The 16492-nt window shown below is 35.7% G+C and overlaps 1 long non-coding RNA gene across 1 annotated transcript in view; it reads left to right on the top strand.

Annotated features, from left to right (window-relative positions):
- The window catches only part of LOC105874868 (uncharacterized), a 128030-nt gene that overhangs the window by 35758 nt on the left and 75780 nt on the right, over positions 1-16492 (top strand). The window contains exon 2 of the long non-coding RNA XR_001155713.3: positions 11108-11204. This is a non-coding gene — a long non-coding RNA (uncharacterized LOC105874868). The remainder of the gene's footprint in view (positions 1-11107; positions 11205-16492) is intronic.

Genomic DNA, 16492 nt, shown 5'->3' with positions numbered 1-16492 from the left:
TCCTTTTAGACCCTAGGGATTAAGTCACAAAACTAGACTTTGTTCACACTTCCTTTTTAAATCCTTGACTACTTTTCCTTTAGAATGCAATCTCTATTGTTTTGAATCTTCAACTGAAATTAACATTAAAGTAAATCCATTATAGCCCCCACTATAATAGTTTATCATTTTCCTAATTAATGCATAATAGTTTTCAATTATGAGTAAGAACAAGTATAGCATAGATTCAGAGTAAGAACAAAAATCTTACTCTGAATCTATGCTATAAGACAAGTACTCTTCTCAGCTGCCTGAAAGCATCATTTGCACTTTGAGTTTAATCTATTATGAATTTAAGATTTCTCTTTGCTAGGTAACATATACTTGGCATCTTCCATGTAATAAACTCCACCCTGCTTCTCAGCTGTTGCTTCTCCTCTGAACTTTCTATCAGGTCAAACAGACTCTGCCCTGGAATGTGTTCAGAGTACAGACTCAGCAGCTCAGAGGGGCTTTAGGATTTACTTCTTCCATTTACCTTCTTCTTTTTTACTAAGTTTTGCAAAATCGTTTTAATTTATTTTTAATAGCTCTATTGCACTGTAATTGTTATTTTTAAAAAATGCACAATTCACAATTGCAAAGATGTGAAAACAACCCAAGTGTCCATCAATACACAAGTGGATTAATAAAATGTGGTATATGTATATCATGGAGTTCTACTCAGCCACAAAAAAACAATGGTGATCTAGCACCTCTTGTATTATCCTGGATGAGGCTGGGGCCCATTCTACTAAGTGAAGTATCACAAGAATGGAAAAACAAGCACCACATGTACTCAATATCAAATTGGTATTAACTGATCAACACTTAAGTGCACATATAGTAATCACATTCATCGGGGGTCAGGTAAGAGAGGGAATGGGTATATTCACATCTAATAGGTGCAGTGCTCACCATCTGGGGGATGGACACACTTGAAGCTCTGACTTGGGTGTGGCAAAGGCAATATATGTAAGCTAAACATTTGTGCCCCACAATATGTAGAATTTTTTAAAAAGTTTTAAAACCCTGTACATATTAATTGTATAAAACTTCATGAGTTTGGACATATGCATACACCCATGAAACCATAGCCACCATCAAGGTAATAATCATATCTATCACCTCTAAAAATTTCCTTATGCTACTTTATTTTGGGCTTTCTCTGTGTGTGTGTGTGTGTACATGTGTGTGTGTATAGCAAGAACACGTAATATGAGATCTACCATCTTAATATTTTTAAGTTCACAATATAATATTATTAACTTTTTTTGTCTTTTGTATGATCTGAGGGGAAAAAGGCTCTGGCCACTATTTCCTCTCACTGTCTCAGTACACCTGATTTGTGCTATTCATGACTTAGCAAAAGTTGCCTATTCCAGATTATTGCAATTTTGGAAATGAGAAACCAAGAAGGAAAGGTGCAGGAGCTAGAGAAAGAAGAAACTTAGTAGCAATAAGAGCATTTATTCTTTGTCCTTTCATTAACTTATAATTAGTGAGAACATACTTCTAGGATGTGTTTTGCTAGAGGATAATCTAGAGGCACTTTACCTAGAATGATTTTGTGTGGCTTACCTAATTTTTTTCCAATTAAATAATTATAATTACATATTAATCAGGTCTGTTAAAAGTGCTCTTTAATATTAACTTTATTCATAATTAGGTTTTTAAAAAACTTTTTGTTTATATGAAAAATTAGTGTGACTTTTGCAGTTCTGGGAATTAGTTATATTATTTCCATTGAAATAAAAGATAACAGGCTCTTTGCTTTGGGCCCATTTTTAAACTATATTAAGGACATTAATCTGGAAGTAGGTGTATAATCAGACAATAAAATGTTTATTATCAGACTCTTGAAAAGAATTGTCAGTTGAAAGGATGGAGCAATAATGACACTGAGCTCAAACGTCTCTCAAAGAAACAAGACTTATACAGCAATCCATGAAAAATTTTAAGAAAGTTGTAATTCATATCCTCAGTGATATTTAAGGGAGTGTTGTATTTGAAGAGATTATGTGGTCATGAAAAAGAAAGAACTGAAGCACCAGAATGTTTAGTATAAAACATTATCACTGAAATTAACCAGAAATACACCCAGTGAACAGAATGGGTATTGCTAACAAAGAGATTAGTAAATTAACTTGAGGAATTTTCTGAGAATTCTAAAGGATAATAAGAAGAAATGAGAACAAAGATAAGAAACATAGAAGATGTATCTGAAAGTCTTGATATCTATATACTAGAATTTCCAGAAAGACAGTACAAGATGAATATAACAGAGCCAGTAATTTAAGGGATAATAGAAGATAATTTCCCTCAAGAAAGATATAAGTATTCAGACTGAGAACTTCTGATTTAATATAGGGATTCCTAGGAAAAAATAAATTTTCTAAATGCATACAGCAAGAAAGAAAGAGATGGAGAGGGAAAGAAGAGGATCAACTAAAAACTTGGTGCCATTATTTGGTATGTTTGACCCCTCCAAATCTCATGTTGAAATTTGATACCCAATGTTGGAGGTGGGGCTTAATAGGAGGTATGTGGGTCATGGAAGTGGATCCTTCATGAATAGATTAATGTCCACCCTGGGAGGGAGAGGACTGAGTGAGTTCTCATTCTATTAGTTCCCAAGAGAATTACTCCCCACCGACAGCCTGGTACTTTCCCCTTCTCTCTCTTGCCTCCTTTATCACCATGTGATCTCTGCACACCCCAGCTCCCTTTCTCTTCCACTATGGGTGGAAGCAGTTTGAGAGCCTCAGCTGATGCAGATGCTGGCACCATGCTTCTTGTAAAGCCTGCAGAACCATGAACCAAATAAACCTCCTTTCTATATAAATTACCTAGCCTCAACTATTCTTTTATAACAACACAAGTGGACTAAAATACTTGGTATTGCATTTGCAACATTACATGCTAGATGATAATGCAGCATTGTCTGGAGAGTTCTGAAAGGAAGTCATAGGGAAGTGTAGAATTCTACATCCAAGAAATTGTAATAATTGCATGTATTTAAATTTTCACTTAAGGTAGACAAATGCAATAGATATGACATTCCAAAGACAGGTGCCAGATCATAATGCAAATTTTCAGGTGATTTATGTGGAGAAATAATTACACAATTCTTAAATGCCTCATATTGAGTCAAAAAGGGTTAAGGGGAGCATTGTGAAATGAGGAAGACATTTTGAGAGAGGTGCTAGAGTCCTGTGAATCCTACAAATTAAGGGGACTGGGCATGGCATCCTGTCCCTTAGCTCACAACTAATAAGAAGGATCAATGAACTTCATCAAAACAGAGTTAATGTGGAACTCTAGCTGTCTTTAATAATTTTAAATACATTTTCTCAGTAAGCTTCAGGAAGATAATAGCATCAATAAAATCAATAAAATATGACTAGACAATATGAAAAAGAAAAAAATGTACACCATGAATTTTTACTATAAAAATTGACAAAATAAAACAAATATGCACACTCACAATTGATATCTGTTTCCTTCAGTAACATGAGTAACATGGATACATTAGGCTGGTGTCTGACTCATATTTGGAAAAACTGAAAGGCAAAAACAGACTGAACAGCTGCTCCAATGGTGGGGATGAAGGTAACAAAGGTGATATGGTAGTGTTTAATGGCCTGTGCTCTCAGAGTTTGTTGGAGCAAAGGATGTGTGACTATTTCCAGCAGATCACCTGAGGGCCATGCATGACAAAGAGCCAGATAAGTATTACCCTAAATTTTCAGGCAAGTATCATAATGGAGAAGTTGGATGTATAATAATTGTAGATTCCAAAAAGATATAGAAATAAGAAACAAGTAAGTGGAGAATATATCACCTGTGTGAAGAGAACTGTTAGTGGAAGATATGAAGCAATGCCCAAGGGATATCTCCAAAGAACCACCATACTTGTATCAGTCAAGTATAAATAGTCTTTCCTTCTTAGCTTCCTTTATTTCACCATCAATTGGTAAGTTACATGAGCTGGCATAATAAATGACTGGAAAACTAAGTAGCTTAATACAATAATGGTCATTTCTCATTCCCATAATAGCTTAGGTGGGTATTGGGTGGGCAAATTCCTTCCATCTGATCATTGATAAAATCAGCCTCCTTTCATTTATTGACTCCACCTTAGAGTGCTCCATTGGGTTTCTGCATCTGGCCAAGAGATAATAAAAGACAGTATGGAGGAGACATAAAAAGGCACTCCATTATAAACCACCTAAGACTCTTAGTGATCCATCACTTCCATTTGCATTTCATTAATGAAAATTAGTCACATGTCCCCAGTTGAAAGAAGGAAAGTGTGATGCCTAAGAAGGAGAAATAGGTTTGGTAATTATCTAGCTGGTTGCTTCCAACCTCCCATCTCCACACTCTAGCTCCAAAGGGGTTGGAAACTGGAGGAGGAAGAATTTGGAAGAGAGCAGACTTTATCCTTTCCTTAGTTTTTTCACTTGAGGAGAAGCCCTTATTTGAAAGATGGAGAGGAATCAGAATTTTAAATGACTATGGAAGTTTTACTAATATATGGGATTGGACATTTTAAGTAGCAACTTGAGATTATGACTTTTATCTTTAAATATTTTGCTTTACACTGTTTAAAAGTAACTACAAAAGACATAGAAGTGTTAGACTTTTCATTGCTGGAGCAAAACTAGTCCCACTGAACAAAGTGAAAGGAAGTGTGGAAACAATGCCTTGTGATTGCATCTCACCATTTGTGTTAGTTTAGCGTACTCTTTATATAAATTCTTGTATGTTTACTTGAAACAGCAACTGGCCCATTTTTCCCCTCTCCACTGTGCCTAATTCCATTCATACCTAGAAGCCCGGGGCTTGTATTAACTTCAGTGGGAGTTGCAACCTCACAGGCCAATGATCAAAGGTGACAGATTCCTGACTTTTGGGCCATCAAAGGCACCATTCAGCTATGAGAGAGCAAAAACTGGCTGGGAAATGCAAAGAAGCAGGTTACATTTTTAAGATATTCTTATTCTTTTCACCTTTATGCTGCCCACTCACCCCCACACACAACCACAAACCTCAGAGATCTGCAAGGTGAAGAAAGGAGTTAGAAGCTATGCAATGAACTTATCCGTATCAACATATGAGTCTGTCGAGAGGATGTAATAATAGATTTCCTTTTGATATTTAAAGAACATAGAAAACTCACTTTTGTTCTTTATTCTTATGGAGAGTATTTTGAAGGTAGCAGTGTAACATTAGAATCCATGGCCAAGGTCATAGGAATTATAGTAAAGATATCTTCTTGGGGTTTCTAAGCATGAGAGAGACTTAAGATCTCCCACCTGTTTTCTGGGGCACTAAGCTTTGTCCAGTAGAGATGAGTGTACCCATGTGACCTAAATGAAGTGTCAAGTAGCTGAGAAGGACTGCCAGTGGCTAGCAAAAATTGTCATAGGGTAATATGAAGAGATCTTAGCAGCAGAAATTGCAGGGAGGAAAATGACAAGCTGAAACCAGGGAAGTAACAAGGGGCCAAGATCTCAGAAGATGACAAGATCTAGAGAGTTGAGGCAGGAGTCAAGTTGGCAGTAGCAGAAGGGAACAGTATGCACAGCACATGTTCTTATCCAGATGAGACCACCATAAACCAGCCATGTTTTCTCTCCATTCCATGGCTCTGGAAGACACCTAGATTTAAGTTTCCTTTATTAGCAAAGTTCTGAAAAAGTCACTGCTATGCTTATTGAATGGCTAAAGCCTGCTTGAATAAAAATATAGATTGATGGCTTTCAGAAGTACCCCTCCAGAATAGCCAGGCTGCAGTCTGGGCTCCCTTCTGCAGAGGTCTTTTGGATACTCAGGATTCTCTGTTCCGCCTGGGGGTACTCCAGTATGCTGGCTCTACGAGATTCTTGTCTCATATTCCTGAAGAGCTGAGCTCCATCTTAGTCATACTTGTATGGTTGGGATAAACATTGCTGGTGCTGTGTGTGATCCTTCTTCCCTCTCCATTCCACATCTTGGTCTTGATTTTTTTAAAAGTTGCATTTACTTTTGCTTCTAAACTTCTGGCTTGACACTAGGTGATCTTGGACTTAGTTTCTACTTATTGACTCCCTCTGCCTATTTTGAAATTATGGTAAAATAATTCTTATTAATTCTATAAATACAAATTGGATCATTCCAGGAATATAGATTGCTGCTGAATTCAGCAACAAAATTTTTCTCCACAGAAATAAAGTTGACACTATATGAAACTTGGAACATGTATTCAATTCAGTGTTGGTCAGTGCCCTTCATTTATCTTGTTTTAGCTTTTCTTTTCTGTACTTCAGTATCCTTATAGATATTAAGTATTACTTAGCACAATAATGGACATGTAGGGTAGACTGTAGACTGTTAACATTTTATCTGGTTCAAGGTGCCTTTATACTTATGTACATATGATGAATAATTAGAATAAGCAGGACATTTTTCTGGAATATAATTAAGGAAGACTGCTTAAAGTAAAAATATATTCAAATATGAAAAATAAGGTAAGTTGAAAATGAGAGTATTTGAAAGATACTGGCAATATTTACACTAAGGGAAAATTTTTATAGTATAGATAATATTTCACAGTATATATTCATTTGGAATTTTGATTTATTCCTCTCTTTGGATGCTTCCTATTAGACTGTAACCTACATAAAGGAATAAACCAAGTCTGCTTTATTCAGTGCTAGCACATTGTGAAAGTTCCTTAAATATGAATACTGAATGGGTGCTCCTTAAGGGAAAAATAAATGAGAGTAATTTCTGTCACCTCTGGTTCCACTTGCTTTCCTTTTTTTTCCTGGACTTGTACCACTGTACCCAGAACAAAGGGGAAAAAATGCTATTTCTATTCAGGAGATAAGTTTCTAGCCCTGTTTTTCTCCTACTTGGAGGTTGTTATCTTTATACTCGTAATGTGTGAAAAGAACACAACTTAGACAGGTATTTCCTATACTCTATGCCACAAACTCTTAAGAAATAACACTGATTGAAAAAGTGAAAAAAATTTATGGGAAACTAGAGGAAAGAGCCAAGAAAAAGGTTTCTTTAAAGGAAAATTCTAAAAAATCTTTACTTGTGTTAGATTTAGGAATAACTCTTGCTCTATATAATATTTATACATTTTCATACTTGTTAGCAAACAAAGAAGGTCCTTTAAGGTTGATGTGCTGGGATAAGGTTGTGTTTTCTGTCTAATTCTTCATGGAGAGCTAGAAGAATCTCACACACACTCCACTGGAAAGAGCCTGTAACCTGGAGCAGGATTAGGGTGGTGAGTAAAAGGCCTGGGGAGAATAAAGGTCCTGTATAGGGATGAGGCCAATTGGTTGAAAAACCAGTGAGAAAAGAAATGTCTAGATCACCAACCTAATTAAACTGATTGGTGACTTAACAGAAAATGTAAAATAATATTTTAAACCATACTGCTGATTATGGAATAATAATACTTTCTTTTGGAAATGAAACATATTTTAGACATCATAGGCATTAACTAGACATTTCATTAATGCATAGTAAAATTAAAATACAATGCTTATTCTATTTTATAAGTCACTCTACTTTGGATATAATAGGTTTTTTCATTTTTTAAATGAAAGAAAAATTAAAATTTAGTAAAATATATATTTTGATGTATATTGCCCCTTTGTATTCAAGCCTTCCCCCATTCTTAACTCCTACCAAACACAGATCTTTTTCTGTGCATACACTTTGTCTTTTCCAGAATGTCATATAAATGGAAGCATATAACGCATAGCCTTATAATACGTAGACATCAGTTTATTTCACTTCATATATTGAGATTTATCTTTGTGTTCTTTGTGTTAGCAGTTCATTCCTTTTTATTGCTGAGTACTATTCTGTTGTATAAATGCACTACAATTTTATTTATTCCTCAGTTGAAAGACATTTGGGTTGTTTCCATGTTTTTTTGCTAATTATGGATGAAGCTGGCATGAACATTTTCATATAGGTTTTTGTGTGAAACTTCAAATAATATTATGTTTTCTATTTCTTCTTTCATTTGTGCTATTGTCATATATTTCCTTTTATACTTTATAAACACATTTGCTACTCTTTTTGCTTCAGACAATCAGTTATCTTTTAGGGTTGCAGTCTAATAAAGTAGCCTCTGGATACATGGGGCTATTTAAGTTTAAATTAGTTGAAATTAAATAAAATTTAAAATTCAATGTCTCAATAATACTTGACAAATTTTAAGTGTTCAGCAGCCACATGTGGCTAGTCTTACTGGATAATACAGAAATAAAGCTTAATCATTATGGAAGTTCTACTGAACAGGGCTCTTTTAGAGCCTTGAAAAAATAAGAAAAAAAACCATATTTAACTTATATTATTTCTGGGATTATTCATTTTTTAGTAGATCCAAGTTTTTATTGAAAACCATAGCTTCTGCTTTATTATTTTCCTTTACCATTTTTTTAATAGTACAAGTTCATCACATAATAAATTTTCTCAGTTTTTGTTTTTCTAAAAAATTCTTTGTTTTTTCATTTTTGAAATATACTTTTACAGGACATAGAATTCTTGATTGACATAGTTTTTGCTTTTTGTTTTTTGTTTCTCCCTTTCATCACTTTAAAAATGTCACTCCATGGTTTTCTGGCATACATAATTCCTGATGTATATATACTGTAATTCTTTTCTTTGTTATTCTGTATGTAATGTGTCTGTTTTCCTCTAGCTGCCTTCTAGATTTTTTGTCTATTTTGTTTTTCAGCAGTGAATATAATGTCTGTGTATTATTGTATGTATGAGAGAGAGAGGGGGGGGAGAGAGAGAGAGAGAGAGAGAGAGAGAGATTAAGCTATTTTGTACTTTCTGAGTTTCTTGGATTTGTGGTTTTGTGTCTTTCTTTGGTTTTTCAAAATTCTTGGCCATTATCTCATTGCTCTAGCAAATAACTAAAATTGTGGAAGTGGCTTTGAAACAGTAATGGGTAAGGGCTGGAAGAATTTTGAGGTACATGCTGGAAGAAGCTTTTACTGTTATAAAAGGACTTTTAAAGGTAATTCTGGTGATGAAGAAAAGAGAAGAGCTGGAGAGAACCTCCATTTTCTTGGAGAATACATAAGTAATCATGAACAGGATGTTGGTAGAGATACAACCATTGTCATACAGTTTCAGGCAGAAATTAGTAGCATATCATTGAAAATGGAGAAAAGGTGATTTCAGTTATAAAGTGGCAAAGAACTTAGCTGAATTGTGTATATGTTCTAGTGTTTTGTGGAAGGTAGAACTTGCATGCAATGAAGTTGGATATTTAGAGAAATAAAATTAGATATTAGCTGGTGATATCACTAAGCAAATTGTGGAAGAAGTTGCTTGGTTCCTCCTGACTGCTTATGCAGGGGTCCTCAAGCTTTTTAAACAGGGAGCCAGTTCACTGTCCCTCAGATCGTTGGAGGGCTGTTGGAAAGTGTGGTGCACATTCCACACATGCGCACTGTGGGCCAGGGACGAATTGGCTAAGTAGGACAGGCAGTGGCGGCAAAAACACCCAGCGGGCTGGGCCAGATAAATGTCCTTGGCGGGCTGCATGTGGCCCACAGGCCATAGTTTGAAGATGCCTGGGTAAAATGTGAGAAGAGAGAAATGACTTGAAGGTAGAATTATTATTAAGCAAAGAGAAACTATAACTTAAAGATTTGGAAAATTCTCAGCCTATCTATATTGTAAAAAAATGAGGAAACATACTTGGAAAAGAATACTAAGGGTGTGGCCAAGCAATAATTTGATAAGATTAGTACAGGTATAAGATCTAATCTTAATCTGACATTCCATTAGGAAAACTGCCAGTTTGAACTGAAAGGGAAAGAGATGGGATGGAATGAAGAAAAGCTGTTGGATTTCTTGGATTCTGCAGGATGGAAACATAGAACTATTCAGCTGAAAACTTGCACTATTCTTTAAGACAAAGGAAAAATGACTGCCAAGGTGATTCAGGAATCATCAAGGCAAACTCCTTGGTTTCAAAAGGGGGTACTAATGCCTTGCTTTAAACAGGCCAGATGCTTTCGACAGTCCAGATGGCCTCTACCTCAACAGTCCAGATGGCCTCTACCTCAACAGTCCAGATGGGGGCTGGGCCATCTTGCCGACCCCTGGGGTAAGACTCCTGCCTGGCAGAGCTGCAGCAGCAGGACCAACACTCCAGTTGGACATAAAGCAGAAAGGAAGCCAAAGAGGATTATTCTTAAGCCTTCAGATATATGTAGCTTGCCTTCCTAGAGTTTGGACTTACTTGAGACCCATCACCCCTTCCTTCTTTCATACATCTTCCATTTGGAAAGGAAATGTCTATCCTATGCTTGTCCCACCATTGTATTTTGGAAGCACATAACTTGTTTGGTTTTATAGGTTCACAGATGGAGAGGAATTTTGCCTCAGGATGAATTTTACATAGAATCTCATCGTATCTGATTTAGATGATATTAGATGAAACATTGAACGTTAGACTCTAGACTTGATGCTGGAAAGCATTAAGACTTTAGAGCCATTGGGATGGAATTAGTGTGCTTTACATGTGAGAAGGACATGAGTTTTGTGAGACTGGGGACAGAATGCAATGGATTGAATGGGTCCCTGCAAAATTGTTATGTCGAAATTCTAACCTCTGATGTGATAATGTTAGAAGGTGGAGTCTTTGGGGTGGTAATTAAGTCATAAGGATAGAGCCATCATGAATGGGATTAGTTCACTTATTAAAAGGACCCCAGGCCGGGCGCGGTGGCTCACAACTGTAATCCTAGCACTCTGGAAGGCCAAGACAGGTGGATCGTTTGAGCTCAGGAGTTTGAGACCAGCCTGATCAAGAGCGGGACCCCATCTCTACCAAAAATAGAAAAAATTAGCCGGGCATGGTAGTGCATGCCTGTAGTCCCAGCTACTTGGGAGGCTGAGACAGAAAGATTGTTTGAGCCCAGGAGTTTGAGGCTGCTGTGAGCTACTCTGATGCCACAGCACTCTAGCCAGTGCAACAGAGTGAGACTCTGTCTCGACAAAAAAAATAGTAAGAAAAGGACCTCTCTTGCTCCTTCTCTACCATGTGAAGATACAGGGAGAAGTTTGCAGTTTGCTACTTGGAAGAGAGCCTCATCAGAACCCAACCATCTTAGCATCCTGATTTTGGATGTCCAGACTCCAGAACTGTAAGAAAAAAGTTTCTGATGTTTAGAAATTACACAGACTGTGGTATTTTGTTATAGCATTCCAAATTAAGACACATGTTATGGCATCAACTCAAATTCTGAGGTCTAATTATCAATTGGCAGCATTATCCACATTTGAACCTGATTTAAATAATTGTGGATAAGGGTTCCATGAAAGGAAAGCTGGGCTAGTCTCCTAGAGATATGACACAGCCAATAGCAAGCTCGGTTAGTCACATTTCCTATGACAACCTAATTATACTATATTCATTATTTGAATTTTGACAATTGTTCAACAGCATTTTGTGATATCATTTGACTTTACTTTAGTATGAATCCTAAATATAAGTACGAACACAGGCACTGAAAATGGTTGTATTTCAGGAAGTCACATCAAGAATATGTTTACATTAAGCCTTTCAACCATAAAACATACAAAAGTACAAAATGTAAGATTTCAAAGAATGTTAGAGCCCTAAAAATATGTCTGAGTGACCCCTTGTGTGTACCAAATTTTGTTATAGAAACACTCAATGAGAATGAAAAAAGAAATATCTTCAATCCAATTACTACCATTAATTCTAAATTAGAGGTGGGAACGATGAATGAATGCATCAGAACCGCTTAAAGAAGTGATTTGCCTCTGATTGTCTGATATGAAATTCTTTCAAAGATAAAACATCTAGCTGTCAATTTTGGAAAAAGTTCTCCAGTATTCTGTAACTGTTACCAGTTGAGAATCCGTATTCTGGTTCAAGATGTACATTTTCCCAGGTGAAGTCTCTTACATTAAATGAAGAACTCTCTAAACTTAAAGGAAGCACTCTGCAAAATTAATATAGGCTGCTCCATTACCAAATCCCTTGTCTTTTCTAATATTCCTTGTCTTCTTATGGTTTTCTGTTTGGCATTACCTCTGGACTTTGGATTTACAACTTTATCTGGGAGACATTTTGATGTTGTATCATAAATCACTGCTGCTTGATATCACCTGCCTCCTAAATAATCTGATGTTCATTTACTTTTTCTGCTACTGATATAACCATTTCTTGAACTCTGTTGAGGCCCAGCTTCACTGTGTTATAATAACATTATTTTTCCAGGTTCTACCTTCCTTTACATAAGAGAATGAAAGAATGTTTTAATTTTTACCATTCTATAGTGAATTTGTTTTTGAGGGCAGGAGAATTGCCTCTTGATAAGAGGTGCTATAGTGCTTGACCATTAAGAACATGTGGCTCTATGGGCACAAGCTACCTTAATGCTGGCAATTCTGGTAATGACACCACTTCCACTCTCAAGACCTCAGAATATCCTGATGAGAACTGCCTTTTATATATAATCACTTTCTTGAAGAATTACAGAACTCTCTGTCTCCAAAGTATCAGGGGTTTTGTTTTTGTTTTTTACATTCTTTTTCTACTACATTGTTGAACCAAGAAGAAAGGTGTATGGTCCTACTCAAATAACATCAAAATAAAAGAAAGAATGCTCTATGTGGCTGCCCTTCCAGCAGAAGGTAAACACAATACGTGAATTTTAAACAGAAGCAACCACAAAATATGTTGACTCACTGAAGTGGCAAACACCTAACCACATTTAAGTTACTTCAAAAGCAGTCTTTAGCATACCATTAAGTTAGCATAGTCTTCCTCCTGGCCCTAAACCTAACTCTACATGACCTGTTAATAGAGAGAACAGAGAAGCCTTCCAATCCAGGAAAGCCTGGTGATAATGGATATTCTAGCCAACTTCATTGCTTATCGCTTTAAAATGATGTGACACCTGGATGACTCTTCTCAAGTGGGGAGGTTAGCATTGAAGAGACACATCCCAATTTCCACCCAAAATGTTTACAATATAGTGAACTCTCTATCAAAGACAAAATAACAACACAGGGGGAGCATGGACTCTATCTGTATTTATACCTTTATTCCTTGGCTTTTCAGCACTAGAATCAGTGGCTCGCATAGAGTATCACCCAACACAGGTTTATTGAGTTCTACTAAATAGCACTTGCTACAAACAGGAACCTTTGTTTCCTTAACCCCTTGCCTTTAAATCATTCAACCACAAATACTTAAAGTGCCTGTCTGCACTGTGCTAGATACTGGAGATCCTGTAATGAATAAACAGACATATTTTTTACACTCCTTTAAATTACAGGTTGCTTTTCTGTGTCATATACTTTGTCTGCATCTTTAAATGTAGCTGGAAAAGTATTGTGCAACGAAAGAGTCATTTGAGGAACCAGGGCCTTGAGGACTTTAATCATTTGTAACTTAGTTCTCCAAAAATGACTGACAGGTGGACCAAACTAGATCAGCTGTTCCTGGAGGCTATTATTTAGCAATTCCTACTGGAACGGCAGCACCTAGAACATTTTTTCTTTGAATTTCTAGATAAATGATCTTGAGGAGAAGCATGTCCTCAAGTTATTATTTTTTCCAGAAAATGCTTGAGGGTGATATGCCTTTTTGGCCTTTATATATCTGATAACATTTTTCTGTTGTGTTTACATAAAAATGACAACTTGACAGGATACAGAATTCATCAATCATAATTTTTGTCTCATATCTCTGTAGGTAATTTTCCATAGTTTTCTGACATTTATTATTATAGAAAAGTTTGAGAACAATCTAATTTTTGTTCTTTACTTTTCTTTCATATTTGTTAAATTCTTTATCATGAAAGAAATTTAAATTAAGAAATTTAGCAACACACAATGCACACACTGTACATTTTTCCTTGTGAGTCTTTCTCATTACCTCAAATTTTGTTTTTAATTGAAAAAGTTTTTGCTATAAGACATTGAATACTGTCTTTGCTCCATCTATTATTATTCATTCTTAGCTTGGATCTCTATCTTCTAAAGTGACAATTTATTCTTTCTCATTCTCATGTTTTTATTATTTTCTTCATCAAATTTGTGTTTTGTAACACCAATTGGACTTCATGCTCTTTTTAGGGTAGATTTTAATTTCAAAGCTGCATTTTTGGTCTCCTTATGGTCACATGTTAACTTGTGACCATTGATGGACAGCCAAACCTTGTATAGCAACTTGCACTCCTTCTCAGTTTGTGATGGCGCAGCTAAATCATCCAGATAGGGTGTGAGTAATCACCAAGGTCTCAATTAAATGAGTAATGCTTGTACATTGGTGTTGATTCCGGAGACATTTGTACAAGGTGGGGAGAGGAGCCACCTGTTTTCTGCTTCCAGAAGGACTCCAAGAGATGATATTAATGGAAAATCTATCAAAATCCTCATGCCATGCACTCAAATGTTTGATACCAGGCAAGTCAAAGATGAGATTCTGAAGCATTAATATAAGCACTCACATGGTGCTAGGGAAACCCTCTTTCTCTGAAGTGTCTAAATGAAGAGGAGGGAAGATTTAAAAATGCATAATTATCAGTGAAACAGTGAACATTATTTATTTATTTTCAGAGTTTAGAATAAGCACATTTCCTGTATATCACTTAAATGATACAGATAAGTTTCATAGGATGACTTTGAAGAGGATTCAGAAAACATTTTAAAGCCATTTTTAAACTTGCCATTATAGATAAAAATTACAGGTTCATGGGGCAAAGAAAGGAATAAAGGGGAAAATATAAATAGTACAATTTGATGTCCCTGGTATATGTAGCATGAGGGAGACCAAGGGGGTGATCAGGTGGTCAAAAGTCCAGTACGGATGTGGCTGAGCCAGATGTAAGAGAATGGGAAAAATTACCCTAGCCACATTGTGAACAATGGATAGAATGGAGGCAGAATGAAGGAAGGCAGAAAGCTTATTTAGGAAGGAATAATTTAAGCAAGGAATTGATTTACTGTGCTGACAGTGTGGATAGAGAAGGAGTGAGAATTTTTAGACATGTAGGTTATAGAATGAAAACAACTTAGCAAATGACTGATTGTAAGACAAATATATAAAATGAGTATAGGACAACTTCCAGTTTTTGGATTAAGTGACCAAGTTGATATTGAAATGAACAGGAATATAGGAAAAGGGGAAAATTTTGAGGCAATAGTTCAAAAGAGGCACTGAATATGGAATATAATAAATTCATTTTTAACTTATTGATAACAAAGTTAGTTTGAAGTGATTATTTCACAATGTATGTTATGCACCTTAAACATATAAATCTTTAATTGTCAAATATACTTTAGTTAAAAAATAATAAATATAAGATTCCCAGGTAGGGATATTGAATAGGATGTTAGCGATATCTATCTATCTATCTAGACTTGAGAGCCTGAGGCAGAAGGATTGCTTGAGCCCAGGAGTTTGAGGTTGCTGTGAGCTAGGCTGATGCCATGGCACTCTAGCCCAGGCAACAGAGCCAGACTCTATCTCAAAAAACAAAAAAATCTTAAAGAAACATTAAAAAAAAAAGCTATCAATAGATTCCTAAAGGATGCTAAAATTTAAGAGTCAAATGAACAGGAAAAAATATTTGCTATGAACCAAAAAGAAGAAATAGATTCAAGTAGATGCAAGAAAATCAAGTGCCAGAAGAAGTCAGATGTTGAAGAGGAGTGCTCAAAAGGACCAGTGCTAGAGGTATTAAACAATCACTAAATTTTCCTCTTGTTAAAGGGCCTATGGCTCTGTCTTTGCCATCAGAGCAGCCGAGTGCGCATATGGGATTCTGGTTTTGCCATTCTGATTACTGATTTTAAAACAAATCTTACCATATTTCTGATCTTCCATTCCTAAAATGTTCCTATGAGTAAAACTGACTAATTCCAAAGGAATTAAAACTCATATATGCTTTGTCCAAGTTAATTGAAGATATCTGACTTCCCAGGCAAGGAAAACCTTTCTCCCTTAAGCCATGTTGAAGATAATAGATATATCCAATGTTGCTCTCTTTGAATAAAAAAAATATTATTTTCAGTTATAATACTTATGTATTCCTCTATTTGTAACTATTTTTTTCTTAAAAATACTATTATCTGTTCACTTGCAATGATCTTAAAAGTAAACTAGATTATTTTCTACTCCTCGAAGTATGATTATAAGTCCATAATACCAAATTATTCCATTTTTATCTACAATGCATTTATTTGTCATAAATGTTTAATGTGATACTGTCAAGATTATTCTGATTCTACCATTTGATCCAGCAATCCCATTACTGGGCATCTACCCAAAAGAACAAAAGATATTCTATAAAAAAGACACCTGCACTCAAATGTTTATAGCAGCACAATTCACAATTGCAAAGATGTGGAAACACCCAAGTGCCCATCAGTACATGAGTGGATTAAAAAAACA

Source organism: Microcebus murinus, chromosome 3, assembly GCF_040939455.1.
Source record: "Microcebus murinus isolate Inina chromosome 3, M.murinus_Inina_mat1.0, whole genome shotgun sequence".
Lineage (NCBI taxonomy): Eukaryota > Metazoa > Chordata > Mammalia > Primates > Cheirogaleidae > Microcebus > Microcebus murinus.
Note: the sequence above shows the minus strand (reverse complement) of the source record. Positions and strands in the feature narration are given on the sequence as shown.